The sequence below is a fragment of the Hemiscyllium ocellatum genome, chromosome 32, assembly GCF_020745735.1.
Source record: "Hemiscyllium ocellatum isolate sHemOce1 chromosome 32, sHemOce1.pat.X.cur, whole genome shotgun sequence".
Classification (NCBI taxonomy): Eukaryota; Metazoa; Chordata; class Chondrichthyes; order Orectolobiformes; family Hemiscylliidae; genus Hemiscyllium; species Hemiscyllium ocellatum.
The window spans coordinates 15,001,547-15,013,637 of NC_083432.1; the positions used below are offsets into that span (position 1 = coordinate 15,001,547).

Genomic DNA, 12,091 nt, shown 5'->3' on the forward strand with positions numbered 1-12,091 from the left:
AAAATCCATTGGAAGTTAGGAAGTGACCCGGAAGTTGTGATTTGAAGAATTCCCAAAAAGAACACCCTTTAAATTTAGGCGATTTATTTTATTTGCAATGCAGAAAAAATAACTTCTGACTAACATATTAACAAAACAAATTGATTAATCAAGGCTTGTGAACATTAGCTGAAAGGGAAACTGACATGAATTGTAAATTTGCAGCCACATTGCATTGTGAACTAAAACGTTTTAATTTACAGGTTCGTTTTCACACACTATCATCCACAGCCTGAAAATAGATCCTGTTTGAACAAGCAACAATCTTTTTCAGGCCTATAGTCGCAATCTGACACAGTGGAAAATTCAAATCCATGGAAATTTGATTCTTTTGTTACACCAGATATGTGACCTCAGGAAAGCCATGCCCAACAGTTGTCTTTAACCAGTGTTTCATATCTATTTTTGTGTTCATTTTCTCAGATCAAACTCCCAAGTAGAATGACAGAACCTGACAGTATAGGAAGACATTTGCCATTTGTCTCAGTGTCAGAACAATCCACAACTGAACCCACTGCACAGCTCTCTCCACATGACTCCCATTTTGCTCTGCTTCAAAAACTTGCTTTTCCAAAAATAAATCATGTTACAAGTTATGAAAAATCCAATTTAAATAGAGCATAATTTTTACATTTTATGTAATTTAAAGCAAAATTCTATGAAGGAATATGGACATGGCTGGGAAGGACAGCATTTACTGCCCACTTCTGAATTGTCCTTGAGATGTCCTAGGATATTTCAGAGCACAGTTAAGAGTCAACCACATTTGTGGTGATTTGGAGTCACATGTAGGCTAATCAGGTACGGATTACAGGCTTCCATTCCTACAGAAGGTTAGTGAATTGGATGGGTTTTGTGACAATTGATGGTTTTACAGGCATTATTATTATTACTCGATTTCAATTCTAGATTTTATTAATTCAACTTAAATTCCACCAGCTGCTATGCTGGCAACATATGCTACAAACCCAGGCCTTTGGATTATGAATCCCGTGACACTATTATCACATTACCATCTCGTATACGATCAGCAAGTGACTCGAGTGTCTTAACCAAGTGCTGGAAAGCTTCATCTTGCCCATTGCAGGTACTGACTCTTGTGAGGGTATTATTTTTAAGGATACGGTATCCTGTATTAAGTGGACATACTTCATCTGGAGATGGAGGGAAAGCTGTGATAGATTCTGCAAATCAGATGGTACAAAAAACAATCCAACATCATCAATGTCTCACTAGCTAACTTTCCCAACATCAAGGCACTAATCAATCAAAGCCATCTTCGCTGGGTAGGACCTGTCATTCGGAAGCTTGGCTCCAGACTCCTTAACAGATTTTTCATGAGAGCAGTTGTTTGTGACAAGAAAACACAAAACAACCCTGAAATGATCAAACATTCCTGCTGATCCGTGGGATACCCTAACTTAGAACAGACCGAAAGGGAAAGCTTTCTTCAGAAGACCCAAAATTTATCAAAAGACTGTGTTAAGAATGCACAGAGATAAATCAAGGTGTTGGAGAGAGCACACAACCTTCCAAACCTCACCCATTTGTACCTTCATGCACCAACAGCCCTTTCTGTAGCCGAGTTGGTGATCACATATTGGACTTATCCACCAACTCAGGACTTGTCAAATTGGAGTGGAAGCAAGTAATCCTGGGTCCTAAAGGACAGCCTGAAGAGCGAAGTTGAAATGCCAGCAGGGCCGATACATCCAATCCTGACCTCACCCAACGATGCAGCAATAGTCAAAGGAGCAGATGACAATCAGTAGCAAGAATCCTGGATAATTTCTCCTTACCTTTGGAAAACTGTGGCAACTACAAATATACAAGCAGATCATATTTCAGAATCGGTGTAGGATCATACTGAGCACTTCATGAGCCACTGAGACATTGAGCAAGTCTCCAAGTCTTTCTTTTGATATTTGGGAGTCTGCACATGTGCTAAGATGCTAAAGACTTATCGGACTCTATTTCTTTTTTTATTCTTGTAACTGCATTAATTAGTAGTGTTTATTTGTGTTGTGGCATTAAAGACAAAGGAACAGAAATATAGAATGATGAAATCTGTGCTTAAAATTCTTAACGTAAGCTTGTAAACAACCCCAAATTTATATCATTCACTTATCTGATCAAAATGTATTCAGGCCTCGCTTGTGACTAGCATGTAATCAGCTTAATTGAACAAACAATGACAGCATTTCAACTATCCTTAGGCTCCGTCAAACTATCAGGACTATTTATGCACGTGCTCACAGTATTGAATACTGTTACAGTCCAGATTTATCACCCATTTGTGATGGCACAAAGGAGGGGACAGTTAACAGACCGATGTAACGGGATAAAATAATGAAACAGAAAACATGCAAATTAAATGCTGTTACATTTCAATGAATGTACCAGTATAGAGTGCTGAGAAAACCCACATAATTTTAACGATCAAGTGACGATCACCATTAAGACAATTACTTCTCCCAAAAGATCATGAGTTGGTGGAATTCACTACCCCAGCGTGTGATGGATGTTGGACATTGAATAAATTCAAGGAGGAGATAGTGTTATGAACTTAGTGTTTGAAAAATTGTAAAATGGGAAAAGAATTGTACAGTCTCGTTAAAAGATTACGTTTTTCTGTGCTTAGATTTAAAAATGAATGTCTATGAACAGCACCTTTAAATTTTGCAGGTGCACAGAGAGCCCAAACTGAAACATTTGTATCAAAAGGCCTTACGGTTAGCAGGCCAAGCAGCAGTTTTTATCAAGACAACAGGTTTTGAATTTAGCCAATCAATTTAAACCAGGTCCTTAGATGTTAAAAACCTATCAAATTTAAATCTGATGGTTTTGACAACCTAGAACCAATCCAATTTTAAACCTACTGATAAGTCATCAAGGATATAAAAGGGGGCAGTTGAAAAATTGGCAGAGCTAACTGCCATCCTGGCAGAGTTAACAGCTCTCAGCTCTGGAGAGAGAAATGGGCTCTCACAGTTGTCTATGTATCAGAGAAGGCGTCATCTAAAAGATAATGGCACCGACAACGGAAAAAGGCGTTCCTGATTGCAGAATTGGAGGCAGCATTCCAGGAGGAAGTTTCGATAGAACGTGAATATTCCAGAAGACTGTAATTTCAAGAGAGCAAATTGTATTTTCTTTTGTAATGAGTGGGACTTGTACTATTTGGAACAGCATACCAGTAAATTCTTGTTTTAATCAATATTAGTTAGTAGCTAAAGGGATTTATTTAGCTTGTTAATAGTTTAGTTAATTTGTTCATAGTTAAAGTTAGATAAATAAATTGTTACTTGTTGATTTTAAAAAGTGAGTGTCAAGAATTTGTTTTATGTAACCACTAGAAGTTGGTTATGAGCAGGTTATACCACTTTTCACGCATTTTGGTTTTCCAGATTATAGGGCAAGGCGATCCGCTGAGTGTATCAGTTTTAGTTCTCGGGTGGTGGGGGGGGGTTCAACCTCCACTTTATAACAATATACAGATTGTTAATTAGTAATGGATTAAAGAGTTATGAAAAACAGGCAGGAAACTGGACTTGAGGCCACAATGAGATCAACCATGGTGTGTGAAATGATGTAGCAGTTTCAAGGGGCTGAATTACTGCTGCCTCACAGTGCCAGAGACCTGGGTTCAATTCCTGCCTAAGGCAACTGACTGTGTGGAGTTTGCACATTCTCCCCGAGTCTGTGTGGGTTTCCTCCGGTTTCCTCCCATAATCCAAAAAATGTGCAGGTTAGGTGAATTGGCCATGCTAAATTGCCCATAGTGTTAGGTGCAAGAGTAAACGTAGGGGAATGGGCCTGGGTGGGTTGCGCTTCGGCGGGTCGGTGTGGACTTGTTGGGCCAGTTTCCACACTGTAAGTAATCTAATCTAATCTAATCTAATTATCTATTCCTGGCTCCTAGTTCTTATGTTCTTATTTCGTAGGATGTCCAAATGATTTATTATTAGTATTTTACATGTGTGCATGCATGTGAGTATGCATGTATTGTTTTAGAAAGAAATGGTTCTTGGTGTGCAAAGCGGCCAAGTGTGCAAAAGATAAATTAACTCCAAACCAAAACAGGTAGCCAAACGCCATTTATAATTTGTTCTATAAACCCAATTTATAATGAATGAAAGGAAGCATTTTAAATTAGCAAGTTTGTTACAATGCACAACTTGTAAACATTTCCAGTTAATGGCTTAAAGAATGACTCATCAAGACTTCTCATTTTGAGATATTTACTGTAACAAATGATTAACAACGCTAAGACTTAAACACTAATTCTGTGGAAATCAGATACTTTAAAATCACTGAACATGATATAACTGGAATACTTTATAGGTATACTTTACACTGTCTTTTATTTGGACACCCACTATTCTCCAATTAATACACTTTTTCTTAGTTCCTATGATGCACTCGTTTTGCTGAGGAAAGGTGTTCTTTAGTGTGCTTTTCTCTGTTAAGAAGCTCACAGTGAGGTTCTTTCTGGAGGGTCTCCTTATAGACTGTGCTTAATGGCACTTCAGGCCTTAATTTAAATTTAAATGCATTTGATCTTTCTCACCAAAGCACAAACTCCAACCACATTCCTCCAAGAACTACAGCAACATTTTGGTTTCTAGATGTCTCTCTCTCAAGTCCAGGACATCGCCACATAAAACTGTGTGAGATATTCAGTGATATTCTAGGAAAGTCTGGAAATTGACCTTTATAATGATCTCCTCTGCATATCCTTCCAGCTAGCAATGTGAATCACATGGATCTTGCACCTTGTTAGATGTGCGAATTAGCCATCCAAGAAAGACCAATACTTTCATCTTGGAACTAAACGGTCAGGTCAAATCACAACTGTTTATGATTTCACAGTCCCAGCACTCAACACACTTGCTGCTGCCATTTTCCCTAATAGTAAATACTCTACACCTTTTCCACAGTAAAACAATCTAAGCCTTCCTTTGATCTCTACCAATCAAACTACGCAAGTCTAATACCAGCTAGACTTTAGAACAGGTCACAGTATCCACTTCATTTTACTTTAAATTTAAAACAATCTTGAAACACTGACATATTTGTTCAATCATAAAACTGCAGCAGGTTTATGTAAACATCTGTAAACGTCAACATCTTAAATCTAACTGGCAAATTTCTGGCTGGATACTTTATCAGTACAGTATTCCACTCCTCATTGCTGGCTATCAAGTTGGTTCAATGTTGTACATTTCAATATAATCAATAGTTTTGGGGAAAAAAATGAACATCTATTAGGAAGACAAACAATGGAAGAAGAGACACCATTTCTGAATTTGGGGAATGAATTTAAAAGGTCTCCTTCAAAGTGGTATCACAGATAGACAGGATAATGAAGGTAGTATTTGGTATGCAGTGTATTGAGTACAGGAGTTGAGGTATCGTGTTGGGGCCGTAGAGGACATTGGTTAGGCCACTTTTAGAATATTGTATACAGTTGTGATGCCCTACTGTAGGAAGGATACTATTAAAATGGAAAAGATATAAAACGATTTACAAGGATGTTACTGAGACTAGAGGGTTTTGAGTTATAAGGAGAGATTGGATAGGCTGGGTCATTTTTCCCTGGAGCTTAGCAGGTTGAGGGGTGACTTCCGAGACGTTTATAAAATCATAAGCAGCATAGATAAGGTGAATAGCAAAGGTCTTTCCCTAGTTTGGAGAGATAAAAACTACAGGCCATACTTTTAAAGTGACAGGGGAAATATTTAAAAGGACCTGAGGACCAGCTTTTTCACACAGAGGGTGGTGCATTTATCGAATGAATTGGTAGAGGAAGTGATAGATATAGATGCAGGTACAGTTACAACATCCAAAAAACATTTGGACAGGTACATGAATAGGAAAGTTTTAGAGGGATAAGGGCCAAACACAGTCAGATGGGATAGCTTAGTTTGGGAGACCTGGTCAGTATGGACAAGTTGGGCCAAAGGGACTATTTCTGTGTTATATGATTCCATGACTCTATGAAAGGAGAAACTTCCACGTACTGTCATCATAATATCTGTGACAAATCCAATAGGGGTTTGTGCAATCACAATGAGGATAAATCTGAGACATTCACTTCAGAATTCCACATCTAGAAATCATTTTAAATGCTAATTACTGGGGACTAATATTCCCACAAAATAAAAGAGACTAACACAGCAGTAAGCTAGCAATGTTTGTGTCTTAAAATCTTGCACACTTTAGGAAAAAGGATTGGAGGGGTTAGGGTAAAGATTTCCATTCATTTGTGTTTTGTAATGACTGAACAGAGCCACGAGTTCAAAATTTAAGGTCAACAGGATCTTACAGGCTAATATTTCACCTATTGGAAACAGTGTGACTGAAAATCTGGACTGAATTACTCGACAGAAAGAAAGGATACGAAACACGTTTTGTGCCAACTTAGTGTTGTCAAGTTATATATTGCTGAATGCAGGTCGAATTAAAAATGAAGTTGGACATTCTTCATTCTGAAGCCATAAAGTTCAGATATAGGAAGTGAACATCTAATCTGACATCTTTCTTCATCTCTCCTCAAGCTCAAAAACACTTAAAACTAGCACTTCAAATAGCCCCTTCAACTTTGCCAAACATGTTATGTTGTTGCACAGGAATATCCAAGCATTTATGATGATATTCAGGCAAAGCTTTGTTAAAGATGTAGGCTCTGAGGAGTGCTTTAAGGGAGGAAACATGTAGAGACAGAGGTTTTGGAAGGAAATTAGGAAGAGGCAACTGGACAATTAGGCATGTCTGCCAACAGTGTGATTTAAATTAGGAAAGTGCAAGAGAATTGGAGAAGCGTTATGATTCTATATGATCAGCATTTTTGATCTAACTCCTTCTGCCCTTGTGAAGGTAACAGTAAACCACATTCTTGAACCTTTGCAGACCATGTGGTATAATTACACCTAAAATGAAAAACTACGAAGGGAATTGCAGGTTTTTGACCCAATAACTGTGAAGTAATGGCTATATTGTTATGGTGCTTTGTTGTGTGTTTTCGAAGGAACCCTGAAGGCAATGGCATTCCCATTAACTTGCAGCCCTTCTTGGCGTTATTGAAGATGCCTTAGTGAGTACTGTGCATTGTATCTCAATGATGGCACATGGTGCAGCCACTATACATCAGTGGTGAAGAGAGACAATGTTTAAAGAGGGGAATGAGGATCTGATTGAGTGGACTGCTTTACTTTTGACGGTTTTAAGCATTTTGAATGCTGCTCAAATTGCACTTATCCAGCAAATGGAGATTATTCCATCATATTCCTGACTTGTGCCTTTTGAATGGTGGACAGGCTTTGTTGAGTCAAGACATGAGTTATTTGCTGCAGAATTCCCAGTCTCAAACCTGCTATTGTAGTCACAGTATTTATGTGGTTGTTACAGTTAAGTTTCTGGTTAATGGTAACTCTCAATACGCTGATGGTGGGGAATTCAGTGATAACACCTTCGAAGGTAAAGGTAGATAGATTTTTTTATTAAGCAAGAGGGTGAATGGTTATCAGGGCTAGGTGAGAATTTGGATTTATGTTTACACTCAGATCAGTCATGATCTTCTTGAATATCAAAGAAGGTTTAGGGTCAATGGCCTACTCCTGCTTTGCAGATTCATGATGCCCTGGAATAATAAGGGAGAATATTAGATCCTTTTTGGTATGAAATGTTATTTCAATAAAAAAGGATGGAATACAGTGATTATATTCAGGCCAAGGGACAGACAGAATAAATACTACAAACAAAAGAGATAATACCAAAACATTATTTTGTGTCAACTTTTTCCTCAGATGTTACAACACTGATATGACATTGAATAATGTATGAGAAACGGCATTGGTATATTTGAAATGCAGAGAAATGGATATGCTAAATAAACTAAACAAACTCAAAATGGATAAAACCCTTCTGAATGACTGCATCCATTTATTTTAAAAGAATGTAGAGTGGATGTAATTTATTGGGATTTTCAAAATACCCTTAATATGGTGCACTGTAACTGAGGGAGGACAATAATAAATATGCAGAATAGGTTTGAACTGAAGAGTAGGAGGAGTCTGCAGTATTGATTTACCAAATACTTTCCACCATTTCTTAATATCACATGAAGTGGAATAAACAGAGTTAAAGACTGGTAACTGTGATTTAGATTTATTGACACGTGTATAAAAATAGAATGAAAAGTGTTGTTTGAATGTTAAATGTGAAGTGCTGCCAAGCTCTGTCATCATCTTGAAACACTGAGTATAATGCAAGATTTTGTTGCAATAGAGTTCATCTTTCTCTCTTTTTCTTGATCCTCCTCTGCTGCTCCTCCAGACGTTGCTTGATATCGTCTTGGGATCTCGCTTACGGGCCTACTGCCTCCATCACTGCCACTCCCAAACCACTGCATCTAAGCTGGACCCACAGGTTTGGTCTCCTATCTCCTGTTCCCCATCCAATGCTCTTCCAGATACTGCTGCTAGTCATCAGTCACTGGGCCCCTGGCTCCTCCATGGTGCAGAGAGGCCGAGCCCAGGCTCATGAGCCGAAAGTTACTGATTCCATTGCTGCCACCTCGATGGTGGTTATCCCTCAGGATGATGATGGAGCATACACGCAGCACGTCTGGTTGTAGATGCTTGTCAATGCTTCAGCCTTCTCTTTTGTAATGGTGTGCTGGGCTTTCAAGCTGAATGAAATTCCAGATCCTCCAGCACTGACAAAAAGCAGACTGACAAATTATAGAGTGGTCACAACTGAGATTATATGATGGGTAGGTAGGGCTTGTGTCACTATCATTTTGGCACACATATAGTAAAATCAATAACTCATAAATGGTTTAACATAATTCCTGCTTTCTCCCAACTTGCAGTTCAAAAAGGAAGGTTGGAAACCATTCAGGGTAAACGTGTTCTTGTTTTCTAAATCCTTCCTGTTACTTATGCTATCTTTTAACTACAGATGCATGTCATTTGACTAGTTACCAGGTGTGCTGAATTGGGGCACAAAAGGAAGGAGATCAGGTGGTTACAATTCTGCATTTTAAGATCATCAAGCATTATAATTCCCTCCTGAACAAAAGTATATACTTAGATCCACAAGACTTATTTCTCACTGGCACCTTGTGGAATTTCTCACCATATGATTAAGATTGTTTGAGGTAGTTCGCTGCCACCATCCTCCTTTGTCTTGGGGCTATCTACTGATTGATGGTGCAGGATACCTCACTGAAAATCATCCACAGAAGAGACAGTGTTCTTGGATAACAAGGCAGTTTATTACACAATATCAATAAGTAAAAGTATAGAACTACTAGAATCTTAGGGAACTGGGACAGGTACATCTGTCCACTTTGATAGAGAGAATAGAACTGTTCACTTCTATCTCAACTGTGTGTGGCATCAGAAGAATGGGTAGAGCCAATGCAACAAACATTAAACACTTCAGAAGCATTGCTTATACAACAAACCTATCCTTTTTACGATTCCTCATACTACCATGAATTTGTAGTTTTGAACTCTTCTGACAATTTGAGAGATAATTCCCGGCCTTTTTCTTTAGAAAGAGAGTAAAAATTTGTTATATTTGACACTGAAGGATGATCAATTCCAAAAAGCTTTTGAAGTTACCAAGAAGGTGCATTTTCTTCTGACAACTTTAATTGGCTACAAGTGCCTTATCCTGTAGGCTTCTTATACACCAAATATGTGTTTCCTTACAATAGGTAGGGCTGATTTTAAAGTATATCTCTCTCTCACTGCTTCTCATCCTCAATGGAAAAACAGATTGAAAAATTATGTGCCTGTATTATGTTACCTCCCTATCAGTGAATGGGGATAGAATGAGCTAACTTTAAATTTTTATCTTTTATATTTTTCTTTTTCCTTTGTGTGGAGATGCTCATGCAGATTTGATTTGATCTTAGAATCGCACAATGGAGAAGAGGCCTTTTGTCCCATCAGGTCTGTACTGCTATAAATATACTATGACCTACATAAGTGCCAGTTTCCTGCACTAAACCCATGGCCTTGAACATTGGGACATGTCATGTGCTCATCCAAGTACTTTTTAAAGGTTTCTGTCTCAACTACCTGCCAAGTTTTACTTATTGCTTTAATCAAAATGTTTTCATTTTCTTGCAACACCTGACCTCTGGAAGAGGACTCTACAATGGTGTAAGGATTAGGAAAGGTTAAGGGAATTCTACACAAGAAATATTATGAAAAACAATCCTAATATTCGAAGGACTTGATAATTAAAACAAAAGGAGCTATTTAATTAAACTGTTCAGACATCTTTTGGGAATGAAACACGTATCTTACCCCAATAAATTAAATGAGAACAGTGCATGTTGGAATTAAAGCAGCATTTGTAAAATGAGACGGTTAACATTTCAGATGGGTGCACATACAAACTTTGAACTTTTCCCCCAGATGCTGGGTGACTAAAATGTCTGAAGAACAGTACTTTTGGTTAATTTAAAACTCCCAATATTTGCAATATTTTCGATCTTTTTAATCAATAAATTCAACACCTGATTTAAATTCTGTAAGAATCTGCTGCATCCATGCACGAGATAGTCTGATGCTTAGTTCACATAATGCTCAATTTTTATCTTCATGTGACAGACAGATTCAGTACAAGAATAGCGTTTGGAATGTGCTTTGACCAACAGATATGTTAGGTGTTCTAGTAATTTAAGGTTTATTTCACATGAAATCTGCTAATGTTAAATATTCAGCATTGAGCTCTAACTAGATTATTGTTTCTGCTGTGTGCCATGTAATTGCTGCTCCCTGCAATATACCCATTCCTATTTCTTATGGATTCTCCAGTTGCTAAGGAACATCTCACTTCATGATCTGTATCAGTTTAACATGTGTGTCTTTTCTCCCCTTCCCACATAGCCAGTTTCTATGCCTACATTTTGTTACATTTTGCTCCTTTAGTGTGTGACTGATATGAAAGCCATAGGAATATAAACAAAATACAACAAATGCATGGGTTCTTTATTGTAATTTGAACTAAAAGGTGCACACAATGCAAGCAAAGAAATAGGGTTTGCTCACCTCTTACACTATTATTCTACTCCTGGGTTTTATGACAACATTTCCTCCTTCAGTGACTCTCCACTTACAGGTTCTTAACACCATTGCACAGCACATGACTCTTCAATAAGCAAGTGGGGAGAAATTTCCAAGATGATCTCTGACCTAGTTTTGAGTCATCTGGAGTCAAGGCAAGCCCAGCTATGGGCACATCAATCATTGGTCCTTAACCATAAATTTATTGGAGCTATGATAGTCCATTCTGCCCTAGATTTATACAATATAGGAGAGGCCCTTTGGCCCACTGAATCTGTATTGACTAAATCTAAACTCATGTCACCACCTGATGAGTCAGTAAACAATATTTACTTCCAGTAACATAGGTGCAAGTGCTTGCAGTTTTAACAGCCTATCCTTGGACCCAGACTCTGTGGCTACCTTGGAACCTTTTCAAAGTTGACTGTTCTGAATGCAACTGAATGCCATCCTCTGGCAATAAAGACTGGATCTCCAAAGCCACTTTTTCCTGAGGTAGTTGGACAAAACCAAAAATTTGTCTAACTCTTGCTACTTAACTGGAGGTTGAAAATCTAGGCCTGGGTGATTTCATTGGGGCCTTTGAGTTTCATATTTGCTCCCTTCAACAACAAAATGATTACATGGTGGCCGATTGGTTAGCACTGTTACCTCATCAGCACAGACTGTCCATGTGTGTGTGGGTTTTCTCTGGGCACTTTGGTTTCCTCCCACAGGCCAAAGATACGCACGTTAGGTGGATCGGCTATGCTAAATTGCCCAAAGTGTCTAGGGATGTGCAGGCTGTGTGAATTAGCTACAGGAAATGCAGGGTTACCTGGCTTGGGCAGGTGGTTGTGAGTGGGATACTCTTTGGAGGGTCAGTGTGGACTCAATGGGTTGAATGGTCTGTTTCCACTCTGTCAGGATTCTATGATCTATATAGGGATTTGATGAGGTGTTAGTTTTGTTCAATTAATAACACT

The 12,091-nt window shown here is 38.3% G+C and overlaps 1 protein-coding gene across 1 annotated transcript in view; it reads right to left on the minus strand.

The window, feature by feature from the left end:
* Positions 1-12,091, minus strand: part of myo1d (myosin 1D) — a 549,120-nt gene that overhangs the window by 179,188 nt on the left and 357,841 nt on the right. The window lies entirely within an intron of this gene.